Raw genomic sequence first — 9806 nt, 5'->3', positions numbered from 1 at the left:
GAACAACTATTTCACACAGCACTAACAGATCACTTTTATGTGAACAATATTCAAATTCTCCATGCACACAATATTAATACACATTATTTAATTTTAGTTGGCTTAAAGAAGGGTCCTATTCTGAGCAATAGTAAACCTGTCAATGGAAAATCCGACTGCAGTTTATTCCTGTTTTATTCTTTTTAACACATTTAAACTTTTTTTATAAAACCACATTTATTTTCTTTTAATTGTTATTTTAAATTCTAATGTATCGTTGGTTTTTATTGTGATTTTAAATGTCTCTTATTTCAAATTTGTGTTATTATTATTTTCTCCTAGACTGTTTTCTCATTGCTATGTTAATCATTTAAATTACCCCTGTGTATGAAATTCCTATTGAATGTGTTTATATTAAAACATGTGGCTGTAAACACTTGTTAAAGTCCTGAATGTATTATAACAATTTTTTAAAACAAAAAAGCTGTCTTTAATACGATTCTATTCTTGCTTTTTCTACTTTTAATACAAAATGTCAAATGTTCTTTTATTTGTACAATGAGTTGCTAAGGATTAAAGCTTCTGCAAAATGAATAAAGGTAAACATGGTTAAAACAATGTATTGTTTATCTGTGTTTTATATGATAATATGGGAGATCTTTCATATATTTAAACTTTAAAAAGAGACTGAGATTTCACAATAAAGCTGTCAAAAGTTAAAATAAGTCTGTATGATGTGGTTGGTGAACTTCTCCCAGTTTGTTTAAGTGTTTGCTGTTTTATATCTAGGAAAGCATTAACCTTGTTACCATTAATATAAATCCCCTCAGATTCTTTCAGGACAGATCTCAGGGGTCTATTTGGTTCAGGTAAAAGGGTTTGGTGTGCATTCAATGACAATTGGTTTAAGCAGGTGATGTTGTGCCCACGGCACAGAGTAACCAATCAGTGAAACTAATAGGGTCATGACCCACACAGCCCAATCGCTCAATATGAATGTTGTTTCATCTGCTGTTATTCTTTATCCAGGCTACTTCACTTTCTTTCTGAACTATTGCATTGATTTAGTTTTTCTGCATTTGTTTAATCTGGTCGTATCACCAAGATGATGCTTTGTGTCATGTGTCAAGTTTTTTTATGGAGCACTTAGTTGTCTATAGATAGACTGTGAGCCTGCAGAAATAGGGTTGGTACAGAAGAGAAAGATTTACAGATTTACAAACCTTTACAGTCAATAAATGTAAGTTTATTAAAGGTGTAAGTAATATTAAAGGTGTCATATAATCCAATTCATGTTTTTATAGTGTTAAAAGCTGTTTATGGATAATAAAAGATCTGTAAATCTAAAAGTTGCAAATAATAAAGTTTCAAACCCAAAGAGATCTTCTTTTTATCTATCAGTTATTACATGTTACAAAATGCTGTTATGTTTTAGGTTACAAGACACTGATTAAAATAATATAAGGTTGGATTTGCTGACTTACACACCAAACTCAGAAATCGAAAAAAAAAAAAACATAAGATGAAGAAATGTACTTTTATGCCTCCAAACCACTCTTTTTTTAATATCTTAACCAAAACACATTAGCCTGACGTTGTCATACTCAATTCTAGTCGATCTTCCTGTCCTTAAAATGTTGTAGGCGGGGCTAAGATCCGGGGCTGGCACCCAGGCTAAAAACACATCAAAACTTTTCACAAATTCACCAGGGATCATCTTCTGACAGTTAGAGAAATGGACAAAAAGCAAAGATTGCTCAGCCCTGTAGAAATATGTAAAGTAGCCGTGTTACAATTAACCCCGCGTTAGTTTGTGTCCCCTCACCCTTATTATAAATAATACACATGGGATTAGGAATTTATTAAGTAAGTAAAATAAGTGTATTTGGATTTCATGAAGGGTCAATTTAGCTTACTTATTTTTGTCTATTGTGTTGTTTCCAGATTTGTCTTCCAGAATTTCTTTCTTCTCCACAATTTAAAATGCTAAATTCAATTTCAGTAAATGGAGATTTCAAGATGCAGAGATGAGGAAACTCCATAAAACTTGAAGTATGTGCTGTGAAAAGGATTTTTACCTAGTAGAAGTTTACTTCAGATGACATAAGTCCTGTAAACTACTTTTACTTCGCTTTTGTGCACTGTAATAAAATCTTGAAAAAAAAGTTGCCTTAATTTTTTTTTTCAATCAATTAAGATTTACAAGTCATTTTAACTTATTATTATTTATATTGACTAGAGATGAGTTGTTATATCAACAGATGAGGTTTTTTTAACTATATTTTATAAGTTGTAGAAACTCATCTCTTGTCAAGACAAATAATAGTAAGAATTTAAGGCAGCAAAGATTTTTACAGTGGGGTATTACAAAAATCTCCCATGTCCCATAAATGAGAAAAAGCCATATGGGTTTAATGACAAAATGTTCATCTACCTCTTTAAAATGTGTATTATCATCCTCCTGTGAAACAAGCGCAGTAGTGTGGAGAGCAGAGATCTTTAAAGAGTTCATTTAATGGATTTCAGCATCAGTTCCAGCAGCTGGATGCATGCAGGTGTTATTAAGCAATGATTATAATAAAACTCAGCTTTGCAGAATGAATTTAAGGCTTCATTAAATGCTGTGCATCATTATTGTGAGTGCATAATATTAGTCTGGAGTAAAGGCAATTTTCTGATTTATAAACTGTTCTTTTATAAAAGGGTGAAACGGATTTTTAATAATGATTAGAGTCATGTAGAGGCACATAACATTTTAATTATTGGGTATTTTGTAGCACAGAGATGACTGGTGTAGCTTTCAAACTTGCAATAAGCTCATTTCTAGATTTCTGTGAAATTGTGCCTTCTTTTTAAAATGAATAGCCTGTATGCATATAACCATAAACAAGAAGATAACTTAATAAGATAAGAGTCTTAATTGCCGCATATTAATGCAGTGGTTCTCAAACTGCCCTCTGAGGTGCCCTGAAATGATGCCAGGGGCCCCCAGTTTATGACATATACATTGATTTTTCAGAATTTCTATGTAATTAAACCTCATAAAAATAAGGCTACTAACCAACAGCACTACATTGCATATTGTAATGCATTTTGTTTCATTAAAATTGTGAGTTTTACAATGTTTTATGTCATAATTTTTTTTTGGGGGGGGGGGCACGAAGCAATGCATCGTACACAAGGGGGGGCACACGCCAAAAAGTTTGAAAACCACTGTATTAATGCTAGCTAATGTAATTAAGTGAAGAAAAATATGTACACTGTAAAAATATATTTTTGCACTTTTTTACATTTTCAACTATCTTGACAAGTAATGAGTTGCTGTAACCTATTAAATCAAGTTGAATTTTCTTTAGTTATCTCAACTTACATAAGAGTTCAAATGACTTTTAAATTCAAGTTAATTAAAAGAAAAATATTAAAGAGATTAAAAAGATATTTAGCAGTGTAATAATGGGAATTGTCTACTTTACATTTCACTCTGATGGGACTCAAAAATCCCCAATTATGGATGATGTCATAAAATAAAGTTTTGTAAAGTGGTGGATCTGTATAACATAAGCCAGCAGGTGTGCTTAATGCCTCATAGACGTGCTTAAAGGAGAAGTCCACTTTAAAGATGGGGTCCATTGACTTTTTATAGTAGGAAAAAAATACTATGGTAAGTCAATGGGCCCCATCTATAGAGTGGACTACTCCTTTAAGGTTTTGACCCATGGTGAGATCACTGTAAAACATTAGCTGTAATTATGTGTAGCTGGTTGCCAGTAACTTACTGTAAAAGATAAAGACAGAAAATGTTTCATGTTCATTTAACTTTGAACAAACTGTTGCCAGAAAATAAAAAATGTAAAATCTACAGCAAGTTACTTGCAGCTAGTTGACAGTAATAACCAGAAATTACTGTTACCAATACTGTAATTTCTACAGAAATCTTTTACAGTGCACTAAAACACTAACTAAATACTTGCTTAACCCTTGTGGGTTGTTCAAATTCACTGCCCTTTCGGGTTGTTCATGAAAGAGGAAAAAAAATCCAGTCCACAATCACTTTATATATTTAACATCAGTAATTTTGGGTTTTTTCTTTTTTTTCATCAAATCAGTGACACCACTTATGAACGTGGCAATAAAAAAAATGTAAGCATTTGGTAGGTTTGATCAGTACTGAGGATGATTAACAGGTTTATGAAAAAATATTAATCTGATACATTTTTACAGCCATTTCATTTAGTGGCTTTTTTGTACACGAACAACCTGAAAGGGTAGTAAATTTGCCCATGATATATTGTTGAGTTTTTGAAAAATTTCAAAGCATTTTCTCAAAGAATTTGTAAATATAAGATTTGTCACCGGAAATGATTCCATTTGCTGAAACACAGATAAGTTGTGGCCAAATTAAGACATAAAAAAACCAAAAGTTGACAAAAATGGCCTCAACAACCCATAAGGGTTAATTTATTATATGAGTTGAAGTAATATAAAAACGTAAAAAAATTACATAGTACATTGAAATGACTTGCAAAAATCAATTTGTTTGTAAAAAATTGCTGCTTTAAATGTTTAAGTACTGTACAATGTATGAAATCAAAATATTGTGAGAGTGACTCGACAGACTGCTATCATAATGGCTCTTGTGATACTTCAAAATCAAGCACTGATCAAATATAGCTTACAGCAATAAAAGCGGAAACTGTGGAAATACAGAAATAACACCATTGACAGGTGATAAAGGAGGGACATTACACTGTGCTAGTGATTTTTTGGATATTTTAATGCAAAAATATTAAAGATAGTTTGTGTGGTTTATGTGCTGCCACAAAACACTATTTTTAGAATATGAATTTCATTACTCAAATTTAAATTCTGAATATAACCCACCATAGTCATTCAGTGTGATGGGTGCCTTAGAATCATGTAAATATAAATGAATAATATTAGCCTTTCGAACCAGCTCTCTCTCTCTGTAAATGATCATGCAACTATAAAACACATTTCACTGACAGACAAAAATAAACAAGAACAAAAGCTGTTTCAGCTCATTCTGGGATTTAATAGATTTATGCTCATATTTAAATAAAAGGCAATGCCGTTGTGAAGTGTGGAGGTCATATTTCTTACAGAATGATGGAGATGAGAATCTAAATGGGAGTCTGTTAGATGATTATTTATGTGAAATGATGCTCATACTGTAGGTCATAGTGACTCCATTCCATTCTCTTCTGTACGGGTGTGAGGTCTGACCCCAAACACAAATTCAGGGAGTCAATTTGATAATCTTTTCTTTATACTAGTGATGTTAGGTTCTTGAACGAATCGTTCTTCTGAGCCGGTTCTCAGGAAGTAACCGGTCGAGCCGGTTCACAAATCGAACTTTAGTTTTGGGCATAGATTCCGGTTTGATGACGCAGAATGCAGAGCCGAAATAGCACGTCGAACTTAAAAAGAACCAAACAAAGTTTGTCGAGGATTGCCGGTGATTCTGACGGATGAGTTGCTGACACTGCTGAATCTGACACTCACCGAGGATGTGAACGAGCCTGATGCGCGAAGTTTCTTGTTTTATTAGTTTCTTGATATGCTTGTTTTATAAGAAGCTTTAGTTTTAGTACGATTTATTGTGCATGCAAATCATATTGTAGTTGTTTAAAGAGTAACTAAACCCTAAACCAACTTTTTTTAGTTAATGATCTGTAAGAATGGGGCTTTATTAGTGCTGTTCATTGATTTTAGTAAGTTTTTTGACATTTGGATATAAAGTGTTTCAATACTACAATATATGGTGTAAAAACGTCTGAGTGCTGCCCTCTTCAGGTTGAACGGTGGCTACTGCAGTTGAATTTTCCTATTGGATGTTGGGTCCAAAAAATAACTCGTGACGTAAGCAGGTTCAAGATCACCATGCCCTTGTTACGATCTCACCACACACTTAGTTCGTCCCCTCTATCTCCGTTGGGATCTGCCCACTTTTCTAGCATTTTTCAAATATTGCCAGTGGGTGGAGTCAGGCTCTGACCAGGGGTTTAGTTACTCTTTAAGAACGACCAATGAGTTTAAAAGACAAGTTTATTTATTCTTTATACTTACACATCCGCAATTGTGCATCAGTGTCTTTTAGGAATCTTATTCAAGATGTATGCTAGTCAAAACTGGTCAGTTATCTGGCATTTACGGTCCACGATTGAAACTGAGACTACAAACATTACTGACTTAAATGAAAGGCAATAAATCAGCTGTGCCTTCACAAAAACAACTTTTTATTTGAATGTTTTTATGTGTTGACACCAGGGGCGTCAGTTTGTGTTGAAAAGTGGTGGGGACAAATTAGATCAAAAAATATTACTAGCAGGATGGTAAAAATATTGAGTAACGGCACATCAAAAATGGGCATAGTGTCAACAACACAAAAATACTCAGCATAAAACCCTCAACAATGTTGAGTGCACATGTAACAGTACCTGCAACACCGGCTCAACCGAACAGTGCCAAAGCACCATACTGCAGACAACGGCAGGTTAAGTCAATGATTACAATGAAATTCATTATATATGTAAAAGAAAACACACTATAAGCACACAATGCAACATATGTGACCATGGACCACAAAACCAGTCGTAAAAAATGATTTTCAAGAAAATATTTTCTTTGTATTTTTGTCTTGTTTTCAGTAAAAATATCTAAAAATTCTTAAATTAAGATGCTTTTTCTTGATGAGCAAAATGACCTACGAAAATACCAAAAGTTTTTAAAACATAATACCAAATGTAAGTGATTTTGTGCATAAAATAAGCAAAAAAATCTGCCAATGTGGTAAGCATAAAAATCTTGAAAATTTTTCTTAAACACTAAATTCAAGAAAAATTCAAGAAAAAATTGCTTACCCCATTAGCAGATTTTTTTGCTTGTTTTATGCACAAAATCACTTAAATTTGATATTTTTGGTCTAAAAACTAGATTTTTGCTCATCAAGAAAAAGCATCTTAATTTAAGAATTTTTAGATGTTTACCGAAAAAAGGACGAAAATACTAATATTTTTTTTCTTGAAAATCTGACTTTCTTTCTTAATATTTTTGTCTTGTTTTCAGTAGAAATATCTAAAAATTCTTAAATCAAGATGTATTTTCTTGATGAGCAAAATGACATAAGAAAATAAGTCTAATTTTTTGAAAAAACTATACAATAACTCACCCCATTGGCAGATATTTTTGCTTGTTTTAGTCACAAATTCACATAAATTGTATATTTTTTTGTCTAAAAACTAAAACTTATTTTCTTAGGTATTTTGCCCATCAAGAAAATGCATCTTAATTTAAGAATTTTTAGATATTTTTACTGAAAACTAGGGATGCTCATATCAGTTAATTTTCCCGACCGACAACCGTAGCTTCTAAACCGAACATTAACCGTTAACTTATAAGATTTTAATATGAAATTGTCATTGAGTAAAAATACAGTTGACGGTTGTCTGTGAACTAGTAAAAACAAAAGATTTAATTTGAAGGTGCAAACAGCAGTGACAGATCAACAACAGAACCAGGATTCATACATTATCAGATATTCACGCAACATTACCTTATTAAAAAGCACGCGATCGGTCCAGAGGATTAATATCCAAAAAGGGCAGATTGTCTCCGTTTCTTCTACCACAGTGGTCATTTCTAAAGCAGGATGCTTTTCAGAAAGTTTTGCTTTTGCGTCGTCTTTCTCCGTTTGTGCAAAAAGAGAGATATGTTTAGGGTCAGAGGCCATCACCGAACGTCTGTCCGGTTGTGCGCGAGACCGACCGCGTCATCTTGCGCGGACACGCGCGCGTCTCCGTTCAGCTTCCAAACACGCATACAAATGATTTCTCATACAAATGATTACTTTATCAGACCGTCAGGGCAGCAATCATTTGTGTCATTTACAGGACATTCACAAATTACAGATAGAAAAGTGGCTAAATGTCTGTCGGCTCATGACTACACGCACCATGTATTAACAAATTTTTTTTATTTTAACTGATAATGTTAACCGGTCATAAATTCTTACCTTCGGTTAACGGTTAAACGGTCAATGTGAGCATCCCTACTGAAAACAAGACAAAAATACTAAGTAAGAAAGTCATTTTTGCAGTGTAAGTCACACAGGTATTGTTTGATTTTTTCAGAACATTTTAACCAAATGCTTTCAAAAAGTGGTGGGGACAAAATCAGCAATTTCAAAAAGTGGTGGGGACATGTCCCCACCGTCCCCAGTGTAAATGACACCTATGGTTGACACAAACGACTTTATTTGAATGTTTCGTTGATACAAGTAGTTAGAAAATAAATGTGTAATGATGTCATTTCTTGATGACATCAGATACCGGTGGTTCGGCTTTTTGAACCGGTTCAATGAGCCGAACTGTCCAAAAAGAGCCGGTTCGCGGAAATGAATTGGACTTTGCATCACTACTTTATACCAACACACTTTATTCTTATACTTTGACTGTATAGTTTATCTTTGAAACAGTAGTTTAAAAAAGTTTTTCGTTTCTTACATAAAGTCTGTCATTGTATCTTTATTTATTTAACAGTCAACTGAAAAGTTTCTTTCATTGCAGCCGGTTACTTCAAGGGCAAATAATTTCATTACTAAATATAAGAGGAATATTGAGTTACATTTAAGTGAATGAAAGCAGCTTGATAAAGGAAACTGGAAGCTTGTCTAACAGTAAAAGCTGCATTAGCAGAAGGACAAAAGCCTTCAAATGCCTTTTAAATGCAAACTATGTCAAGCTGAATGAGCAATAAATGGATAAAACTGGTGTTCTTTAAAGAGATTTTAAAGGGAAACTTACATACAGTCATGTGATTGATGTAAAAGTTATTATAATCTGGAAAGAAGCCCTAAAGGATTTTTAAAATCCTGGCCAATTATGAAATCTATTTGCAGCACACACTCATAAGGAGAATTTTGACAGATTTTCTTCTCTTAAATCTATGCCATGAGAAAAAGCTTTGGAATCAAATTTCAGAATCAAAAACTGCAACAAACTTACAATATCACCGAAAATAAAGTTATAAAGTGATACATTTGGTCTACACTGAAAAACATACAGTACAGAGGTACAGTGCTGTTAATGATTTGTTTCGCATTAAATTACGGATCACTACACACAAATAATACTAGTTTTTTAAAGGCTGAGGAATAATTAAAGTACTTGATAGATCCTTCAGGGTGTCGTGAAAGGGTACACGGTCCACAGATGTTCCCTGGGGTCCCCCAGGGATCAGTGCTTGGTCCACTTCTTTTCTCCATCTACACAACATCCTTATGACCTATCATACACAAACATGGCTTTTCCTACCACTGTTATGCTGATGACATACAGATCATCTTCTCATTTCACCCTGATGATCCCACCATACCAGCAAATATAACAGTCTGCTTAGAAGACATCTTGGCTTGGATGAAGAAACTTCACCTCCAGTTGAACCTTGCTAAGACAGAGTTGCTTGTTTTTCTAGCACAACCCACGCTACAGCACAACCTATCCATTCAACTTGGCAACACAACCATTACTTTGCCAGAAACCTTGGTGTAGTCTTTGATGATGATCTGTCCTTCTCGCAAAGACAGCGCAATGTCGATTTGCATTATCTTCACAAAGGGGCACTAAATCAGATTCCTGCTCAATTTCCTTCACTACTCCCTGCAGGTCGTCCGGTCAGCCACATCTCTTGCAACATTCAAAAAACATTGAAAAAAAAACAAGAAAAAATACTTGACATAGATGTTAACCGTATCTCTATTTCTTCTCCTTCAATAAAAATATACTAACTCCCTCTTTTTCTCTCAACAG

Source organism: Paramisgurnus dabryanus, chromosome 21 (genome assembly GCF_030506205.2).
Source record: "Paramisgurnus dabryanus chromosome 21, PD_genome_1.1, whole genome shotgun sequence".
In the NCBI taxonomy this organism is placed as follows: domain Eukaryota; kingdom Metazoa; phylum Chordata; class Actinopteri; order Cypriniformes; family Cobitidae; genus Paramisgurnus; species Paramisgurnus dabryanus.
The sequence above is the reverse complement of the archived record's forward strand: the minus strand, read 5'-3'. Positions refer to the sequence as shown.